This window comes from Peromyscus eremicus, chromosome 5 (assembly GCF_949786415.1).
Source record: "Peromyscus eremicus chromosome 5, PerEre_H2_v1, whole genome shotgun sequence".
Classification (NCBI taxonomy): Eukaryota; Metazoa; Chordata; class Mammalia; order Rodentia; family Cricetidae; genus Peromyscus; species Peromyscus eremicus.
Window position 1 is genome coordinate 47,854,535 of NC_081420.1, and position 9,236 is coordinate 47,863,770.

Genomic DNA, 9,236 nt, shown 5'->3' on the forward strand with positions numbered 1-9,236 from the left:
CAAACCTACACAGCGAAAAAGAAGAATCGGGATAAAGGCACAGAAAAACTTGAAGCGACATGGGCTATCCCAGATTTAACACATTCTAGTTATAAGCACTGTGGCTCAGATGGGAAGGTATCCTGGCAGTTGGGAGCCAAGGAATACCACAAAGTCAGTTTCATGATCTTAATTACACCTCAAATATTGTCCTAGGACTATTAAGATTATGTACATAGGCTTCCTGTAGCGCCTAGCAAATAGGAAGTATTCAATAAACGGTAACCGCTAGCTTTATCAATATTCCTGGGTTGTAGGAAATACGTTCGGTAGTGTGTATTAATTTGTCATTGTTAATGTAACAAATGACCACAAATTTAGTGGTCGAAAACAAACCTAATGTATTATCTTACATTCTGGAAGCCGGAAGTCCAAAATGAATCCACAGTACTGCATTCATTTGGAGTGTTCTAGACAACAATGTTTCCTTGCTTTTTCCAGCTCTAGAATCACTTGCATTTCTAGACCTAGGACCTCACGTGACACGGTGTCATAATCTGCTTCTGTTGCCATGTATTTTCTGGCCCTCTCTCTTTTGTTCCCATGCATATAAAAACCTGTGATTGCATGGGGCTTGACCAGATAATCCAGGCAATTTCTTTATCTCAAAATCCTTAGTCACATCTTCAAAGACGACTCTTTTGCCATCTCACATCTACAGATTAGGACAGGGACATCGGTGATTGCCCACTAATAACCCAGCAGTGCTTTATATCTTTCAAAGAGCATTCACACACATGATTCCTCTGGACCTACTGCATAATCTGTAGGGTCAGCTAGAAATGAAAATTCAAGGACTCTTCAAAAAACGTGAGGAATTTCAAGACAGAGACAGCAGAGCAATAAACCAAGTGCAAGGCCCTGGACCTCTGCAAGTCTTCTCATGAAGCCAGCTCCCTTTGTCCCTTTCTCCTCCACATTTCTGTTGCTTCCACTCTGGACTAGGCCTTCTTTCCCTACACAACCAACAGAGAACTTGAACTTGCTTCTCAAAGCTGCCTTTCCGTGGGCCTCATTTCTTTGTGCTTTGGATATGCAGGGGACTTTCTTTGAGCCCCTCTGTGCTTCATTTGGCCCTGATAACATATATATCATGGGACAGGGCCATAAAATTTTATTAGTTACAAACTGTACTATTTTTTATTGTTTATTTATTTTGGTTTTTCAAGACAGTTTCTCTGTGTAGCCCTGATTGTCCTGAAGCTCACTCTGTAGACCCAGTTGGCCTCAAACTCAGAGATCCACCTGCCTCTGCCTCCAAAGTGCTGGGACTAAAGGCATGCACCACCACTGTTCAGCATAAACTGTTCTATTTTAAAATCTCAAAGTTTTTAATATCTGGTATCAAGGGCAGAACCCATGCCTGACATTCAGAGCACTTCAGGGTCTATCACTGAAGAAAAACTTGAGTGATCAGTTGATAGGAGGGAAAAAGTTTGCACGTGGCACACAGTGTTTGTTTTTCAGCTGAGAAACTTGACTCATGATGTTTGGAAACAATTCTTCCCCCTTGGTGAGTGAAATCAGAAGTAGGTGTTTTTCATGAGAAAGGTACCGAGGGTTCCACTGACCTGTGCTGTGATCTGCTGTAGTGTTTATTGGAATGAGCAGTGTGAGGGGATTAGGAGTTGATGAACAAGGGGCCTTCCACTGTTTTAGCCTTGCTGTTTACTTCTGCTTTCCTGAAAATCAGCTGCATTGCAACCAGCATTAGGGCAGGCATTGCCTCTATGATGCCAGCCATGCTTCCTATCTAAGATCCTCCGTTTCAAACTTGCCATCCTAATGACTGGGTTGCAAGTTGAAAAACAGGAAGGCCAAACCACATCCCTTTAACGGCAAGCTATAGGAAAAAATCAGATCCAGCTAAATTTAAAAAGAACAAGAAAAATAACAGTAAGTAGAAAAAAATGACCACTCATGGGACTGAACAAGGCTTCATCACATACAGCTCTGGAAAGGTGAGTCCATCAGGGTGTAATTCAGGGGCCAAGAGGAGCAGGGACTATTGGCTAGTCTTTTCCAGAACATTACCATTGTACTGACTCGTTGTTTCCAGTTACTTTTCATCATTTACTCTCCTATCCAAATTCCTCGAGTTTAGCTGAAAGGGGGCGTACTGGCTGGTTTTGTGTGTCAACTTGACACAAGTTAGAGTCATCAGAGAAGAAGAAGCCTCAGTTGAGGAAAAGCCTCCATGAGATCCAGCTGTAAGGCATTTTCTCAATTAGTGATCAACGGGGCATGGCCCATCCCATAGTGGGTGGTGCCATCCCTGGGCTGGTGATCCTGGGTTCTATAAGAAAGCAGGCTGAGCAAGCTAGGGGAACAAAGCCAGTAAGCAGCACTCCTCCATGGTCTCTGCATCAGCTCCTGCCTCCAGGTTCCTGCCTCCCGGTTCCTGCCCTATTTAAGTTCCTGTCCCTACTTCCCCAATCTGAAAGTATAAGCAAATAAGCTCTTTCCTCCCCACCTTGGTCTTTGGTCATAGTGTTTCTTTGCAGCAATAGAAACTCTAAGACAGAGGGGAAAAGAGAAGATAGAAATAGAAACAATAAAAATATTGACAACCCTACAGAACTACAAAGAATGGGAAGATAGGCTAGGTACACAGATGCATGGTGAGACCCACTCCCTTACCTCATTAATAATTCCAGGGAAAGAGTGTCATATATACAAATTCACTTTTTTTCCTTATGGTAGTAGAGATTGAACCTCACACATGCTAGTCAAATACTGTACTGCTGAGCCATATCCCCAGTCTCCTCTCTCTCTCTCTCTCTCTCTCTCTCTCTCTCTCCCCTCCCCTCCCCTCTCCTCTCCTCTCCTCCTCCTCCTCTCTCTCTCTCTCCCTCCATCTCTCCTCGCCTCGCTCTCCTCTCTCTTCTCTTCTTTCTCTCTCTCTCTCTTTCCCCTCTCCTCTCCTCCCCTCCCTTCTTCTTCTTCTTCTTCTTCTTCTTCTTCTTCTTCTTCTTCTTCTTCTTCCTCTCTCTCTCTCTCTCTCTCTCTCTCTCTCTATATATATATATATATATATATATATATATATATTTTTTTTTTTTTTTTGGACTGGGCAATAGCGGCACACACCTTTAACCCCAGCACCCGGGAGGCAGAGGCAGGTGGATCAGGACAGCCAGCGCTGTTACACAGAGAAACCCTGTCTCGACAAAAAATGTATTTGTATTCACGTGTACGTGTATGTGCCTGCTTTTTGTGCACATTGTGCATGCAGTGCCTGCAGAGGACAGAGTAAGGTATCAGAGCCCCAGGAACTGAAGTTACAGGAGGTTGGGAACTGCCTGATATGGATGCTTGGAACAGAACTGGGGGCTTCTGCAGGAGCAGCAAGTGCTCTTAACTACTGAGCCACCTCTCCAACTCCCGTATTATTTTTTTAAATCCTGCTAAGTTGCCTAGAGAGGCCATGGAGTTTTGATTCTCCTGCCTCAAGCCCCCTGCGTAGCTAGCATCACAGCCTTTGCCACCAGGTCTGGCTTTCAATTCACTTTTCTTTACCTTGGCTTGCATTCATACATTCATTAAGTTATCTCACATGTCCTGGGCTGTGGGTACACTGAAAAGCATACATCAGGACACTGGCCAGCCAAACACAGCAGTAATATGTTCTTGCGGATAATGCAATTTATTATTTACAGACCTCCTGGCTTAGACAAGCCTAATTATCTGGAATTAAGCTGCAGGAAAATTATTTTTTTTAAGTGGAAAAAATATATGAGCCTCCCAGATCAATTCTGGGAAGAGTGAGGACCAGCTTTGTCAATTAGTACAACTCCTTCAGGGCAAACAGAGATGATTTCTCATTGATGTGGTTGGGATAGATTATAGTTAACTCTGTGGGAGAATCAATCTTAGTACAGATGATGTATTATTTTTCTCATTGCTATGACCAAATACCCAACAAGAAGCAACAAGGGGGAACAGGTGAGTCCATCATGGGGCTAGGAAGGTACACGGAAGCAGGGGAGCAGGCTCTAATCTGTAGCAGTGGGAGCATGAGGCTGCATGCTCATATCTCAGTGGACTAGGAAACAAATCAGGCTATAAATCTTATGCTGACCCATTGCCCCTCTCACATCACACACACACACACACACACACACACACACACACACACACACACACCAGAAACTGATTTCCTCAAGTCAGGTCCGGCTTCTAACGCGCTCACAACCTCCCAAAACAGTGCTACCAGCTGGCCAAGGATTCAAATACAGGAACCTCTGCAGACATTTTATATCCAAATTATGACAGACGGTAAGCCATGATTTTATTTCCTGTGACTCTCAAAGGAGCCTAACCCAAATGAATACAAGTGACCTGAGTATGTTTCCCCTTTTTGAATGGATCCTGTGAATGGGGCTTAACCACTGAGCCATCTCTCCAGCCCTTTGCTTATTTTAGCTTGCTAAGTTTCCCAGTTGGGCCTTGCCATTTTGATCCTCCTTCCTAGGCCTTCTGAGCAGCTGGGCTCATAGGCCTCTGCCACAAGGTCTGGTTTTCAGATTCACTCTTCGTGGGGGGCTGGGAGATGGTTCAGCTGGCAAAGCATTGGCCATGCAAACATGAAGATTTGACCGTGGATTCCCGGTACCCACATAAAAGCCAGAGATGGTGGCACTGCACTTGTTATCCCATCACCAGGAGATGGAAACTGGGCGATCCCTAGAGCTTGCTGGCCAGTTTGGCTAGCAGAATCAGTAAGCTCCAGGTTCAGTGAGAGATCTCATCTCAAAAAAACAGGATGAAGAGCAACTGAAAACACTGCATGTCAGCCTCTGGCGCTTGAGTGCGCATGCACATGCACACCCACCCACACCCACACACTCCTCACACTGCAACTATAGTCACAAACATATGCACAACAGCAGAGGAATCATTCCTTCAGGTTCACTGTGCTGCTTTCAAATCTGAGTAGTTCTCTCCATCCTACTCATGGATTTCTTTTGCTCCTTCCCATTCCACATCCCCCTCTTCTCTGAGAGGATAGCTGATCACCTCATTCCCGTACTTACCCAAATGCTAGGTGGTCCTATGTTGCTTGAATCCTAAATGATCTTATAATAAAAAAACCTGGAGCCAGATATTGGGGTAAATGCTGAAAGATCAGAGAGAAACTTCTCACCACTACCGAATTCTCAGGCTGAATAGAAGGCGAGATCCTATCTCCAGGAATCCTCTGACTGAAAGCCTCTGAGTCCTCAGCCAAAAGGCTTTATTTCCTGTCTCCTCACACCTTATATGCCTTTCTCCACCTAGCCATTTCACTTCCTTCCTAGTGCTGGGATTAATGGCATGTGTGCTTCCCAAATACTAGTAGCAAAGGCATGAGATCTCAAGTTCTGGGATTAAAGGCATGTGACTCCCAAATACTGGGATTAAATGTGTGTGCCACCACTGCCTGGCTCTGCTTCTCTCCTAGACTGAATCAATCTCATGTAGTCCAGGGTGGGGTTGAACTCATGTCTCCCAAATGCTAGGATTAAAGGTGTGTGCCACCACTGCTTGGCCTCTATGTTTAATCTAGTGGCTGGCTCTGCCCTCTGATCTTCAGGCAAGCTTTATTTGATACACAATATATCACCACAGTCCTACCCAAACCTTTATCCAAATCTGGTAGTCTTCTGGTCTAAGTTGGAGTTCACTTCTCTTGTATCTGTGGATCCACCTAGAGTATGCAATTTTAGCCATATCTATCTTGCATTATATTCTTTTGTGACTCTCAATCTCAATCCTTATGTACAGCAATCGATGTGTATATTTGTTGATTAGTAGTTAATGTTGCTCACTATCTCAATTTATTTTAGAACTTACCAGGACCCCTTACTTAGGGCCCCTAAATGTTTCCTGTGGATTGCTGGGTAGTTTATTTTGGAAAAGAAGATTCCTGAAAAAATGGAGTAAAATGAAATAGACAGTTGTTAATTAAGACATGAACAGAGGTATATTTGGAGACCAAAAAAAGACTAAAAATAACAGACTGTCACACTGCTGGAATCTCATCACTAGAAATGATTACTTTTTTAAAGGTTTTTTTTTTTTTTTAAGTATGTGTATGGGTGTTTTGTCTGCATGTATGTCTGTGTACCACATGGCTGTGCAGGGCCCAAGGAGACCAGAAGAGGGCATCAGATCCCCTGGAAATGGCATTACGCACAGTCATGAGCTACCATGTGGGTGCTGGTAATTGGACCCAGGTCCTCTGGAAGAGTTGCCAATGCTTGCAACAGCTAAGTTTGAACAGTTTCCCTAAAGGGAAATAGGATGACTAATGGGTGTCAGAGGACAAGAAACAATAAAGGAGAATGAGTCTTATCAAAATGTTTTAGGTCAATATATGCAACTAAGCCCTTTATAAAATTAACTTTTGTTGTTGTAACCTCAAGCACCACTTGAAATGTCTGTTGCTGCTGGTGTTTGTTTGTTCGTTTGTTTGTTTGTTTTAAAGCAAAGTCTGTGTGGATAACTATGATGCCAAAGAGACTTAGGTTTAACAAAGTTGCACTAAGTATGTACATTTCCAAGGTGTCTTCAAGTGCATTGTGTTTCTTTGATGGCTCTATGGCATGGATAATGCCTGACTTCTAATGAGGAAAATCTGACCAACGGCTCTGAATAAAAGTCAAGGCAATAGAGTGGAAATTTAGTAACGCCAGACATTTTTTTCTTGATAGCAAGCTGAATCGTGATTAACGAGCCTGCAAGGTGGCAGTCTGATGTGTTTAAACAACTGTGTTGATAGCCCCCATCGTGTCAACAAATGACCATGGGGACAGATTTTTTTCTTTTCCTTTTTAATGGGCTCTCCATCTGTGACTTACAAGGGACTTTTTGCTTGGTGATCACATTTCTGAATTGTAACTGAGGGGATTTCTTCTCCTTTTCTTTTGCAATGAATTGGAATTAAAAGTAATGAAAACCAAAGAGCTTGGCTGGTGTATGGCTCTGTATTAGCTATTCTTCCCTTTAAAGTGTCCTTGTGCTTCTTAGTATTTACCCAGCTGCAATGTTCAAGTGTGTTTACTAAGGAGCATTAAAGCTGATAGACTTGAATCTGTTAAGAAGCATTGCTATTCCCAAAGGCACTTACAGGTTTTATGCGATTTGGATAAAACCTTCTTTTGAGCCGGGCGTTGGTGGCGCACGCCTTTAATCCCAGCACTCGGGAGGCAGAGCCAGGCGGATCTCTGTGAGTTCGAGGCCAGCCTGGGCTACCAAGTGAGTTCCAGGAAAGGCGCAAAGCTACACAGAGAAACCCTGTCTCGAAAAACCAAAAAAAAAAAAAAAAAAAAAAGAAAAAAAAGAAAACCTTCTTTTGTAGAACACATTCAGTATGTTACTGTGCTAAAAGGGAATATATAATCTTTTGTTTTCTTTATAATACTGGGGGGTTGAAGCTGGGATTTCACCCATGATAGGCAAGTGATCTGACACTGAGCTACACCCTGAGGCCTCTTTTTACTTTCTATTTTGAGATATGGTTTTATTGAGTTGCTCAGGCTGACCTTGAACCCACGCTATAGCCCAGGCTAGGCTTAAACTTGTGATCTTCCTGCCTCAGGCTTTCAAGTAGCTATAATTATAGGCCTGCACCACCAGGCTTGCCAGTAAACTATGATTTGATAGTGGGTGGGGACAGTTAAACAAATGAAAAAACTAAAATCGTTCTTATGCTATCTTCTACCTCTGAGGTTGTGATAGTTAATGTTGTCAAGTTGGCAGCCCTAGAGCTGGCTAGGAGAGAAATCTCTGGGGATGCTGATAAGACAGTTTCTAGTCTGGGTTAACTGAGGTAGGAGAGCCAATCCTAACTATAGACAGCATTTTATTCCATGTGCTGGGGTCCTCGACTGAATAAAAGGAGAATGCAAGATGAATACTATCATTGCTTTGTGCTTTCTGCCTGCGGTTACAATATGACCAGCTGCATAACACTCCTTCTGCCATAATGATGGCATAATCTTTTCCTATAGTGATGAAATATACTCACAACCATAAGCCAAAATAAACCCTGCCTTCCTTCCTTCAGTAGCTTTTGTCAGGTATTTTGCCAAAAGCAACAAGAAAAGTAGTAAGTACACCTCATCCTTATAAGACAAGAGCCTCCACACCATCACAAAATTGCATGACTCCCTATACATTGGGATAACCTGGCCCCTACTCACTCTCTTCTACCCCAATACACAAGCAAGACTTTAAAAGGAAGAATAGCTAATACAGAGCCATACACCAGCCAGAGCTAATCTCAGTGAAGGTGAACACCAGGGAATATTTCTTTCACATAAAAATGAGCATCAGAGGAAATAGAAATAGAAGGACAAGGCCCTTGTGGTGGTTTGAATAAGAACAGCCCCCAAAAGTTCATGTATTTGCATGCTTAGTTACCAGGGAGTGGGACTGTTAAAGGGCTTAGAAGGATTAGGAGGTGTGCTCTTGTTGGCATAGGTGTGGCCTTGATGGAGGATGTATGTCACTGCGGTGGGCTTTGAGGTTTCAAAAGTCCATGCCAGGCCCAGTCTCTCTCTACCTGCTGCTTGGGGACCAGGATGTAGAACTCTCAGCTACTCCTCCAGCACCATATCTTTCCTGCATTCCACCATGCTCCCCAACATTGCTGTGGAACATTATTTTAACTAGGCAAAGTGTTACATTTGTTTATGCTACAGACTATTACTTTAACTTTGTAATGGTGTGTTACATTTGTTTAATGATGTAAGGACATGTGTTTGACTATGTAAAGATGTGTTTCACCTGGCCTGCCTAAGGCACCTGGTTGGTCTAATAATGAGCCGAATGGTCGATAGCTAGTCAGGAGAGGGATAGGCAGGGCTGCCAGGTAGAGAGAATAAACAGGAGAAGAACGAGAAGAAGAATGAGAGAAGAAGAGAGGAGAGAATGAGGAAGACACTCAGGGGCCAGCCAGGCAGCCACCAGCCAGCAGGCACAAGAAGCAGTGAAAGTAAGATATACAGAAAGAAAGGAAAAAGCCCCGAGGCAAAAGGTAGATAAACAGGTTCATTTAAGTTAAAAGAGCTAGCCAGAAAAAAGCTAAGCTAAGGATGCACATTGAAAACTAATAATAAGTCTCCATGTCATGACTTGGAAGCTGGTTGGTGGTCCCTAAAAGAAAAAGCCTGATATACACCATGATGATAATGGACTAACCTCTGAAACTA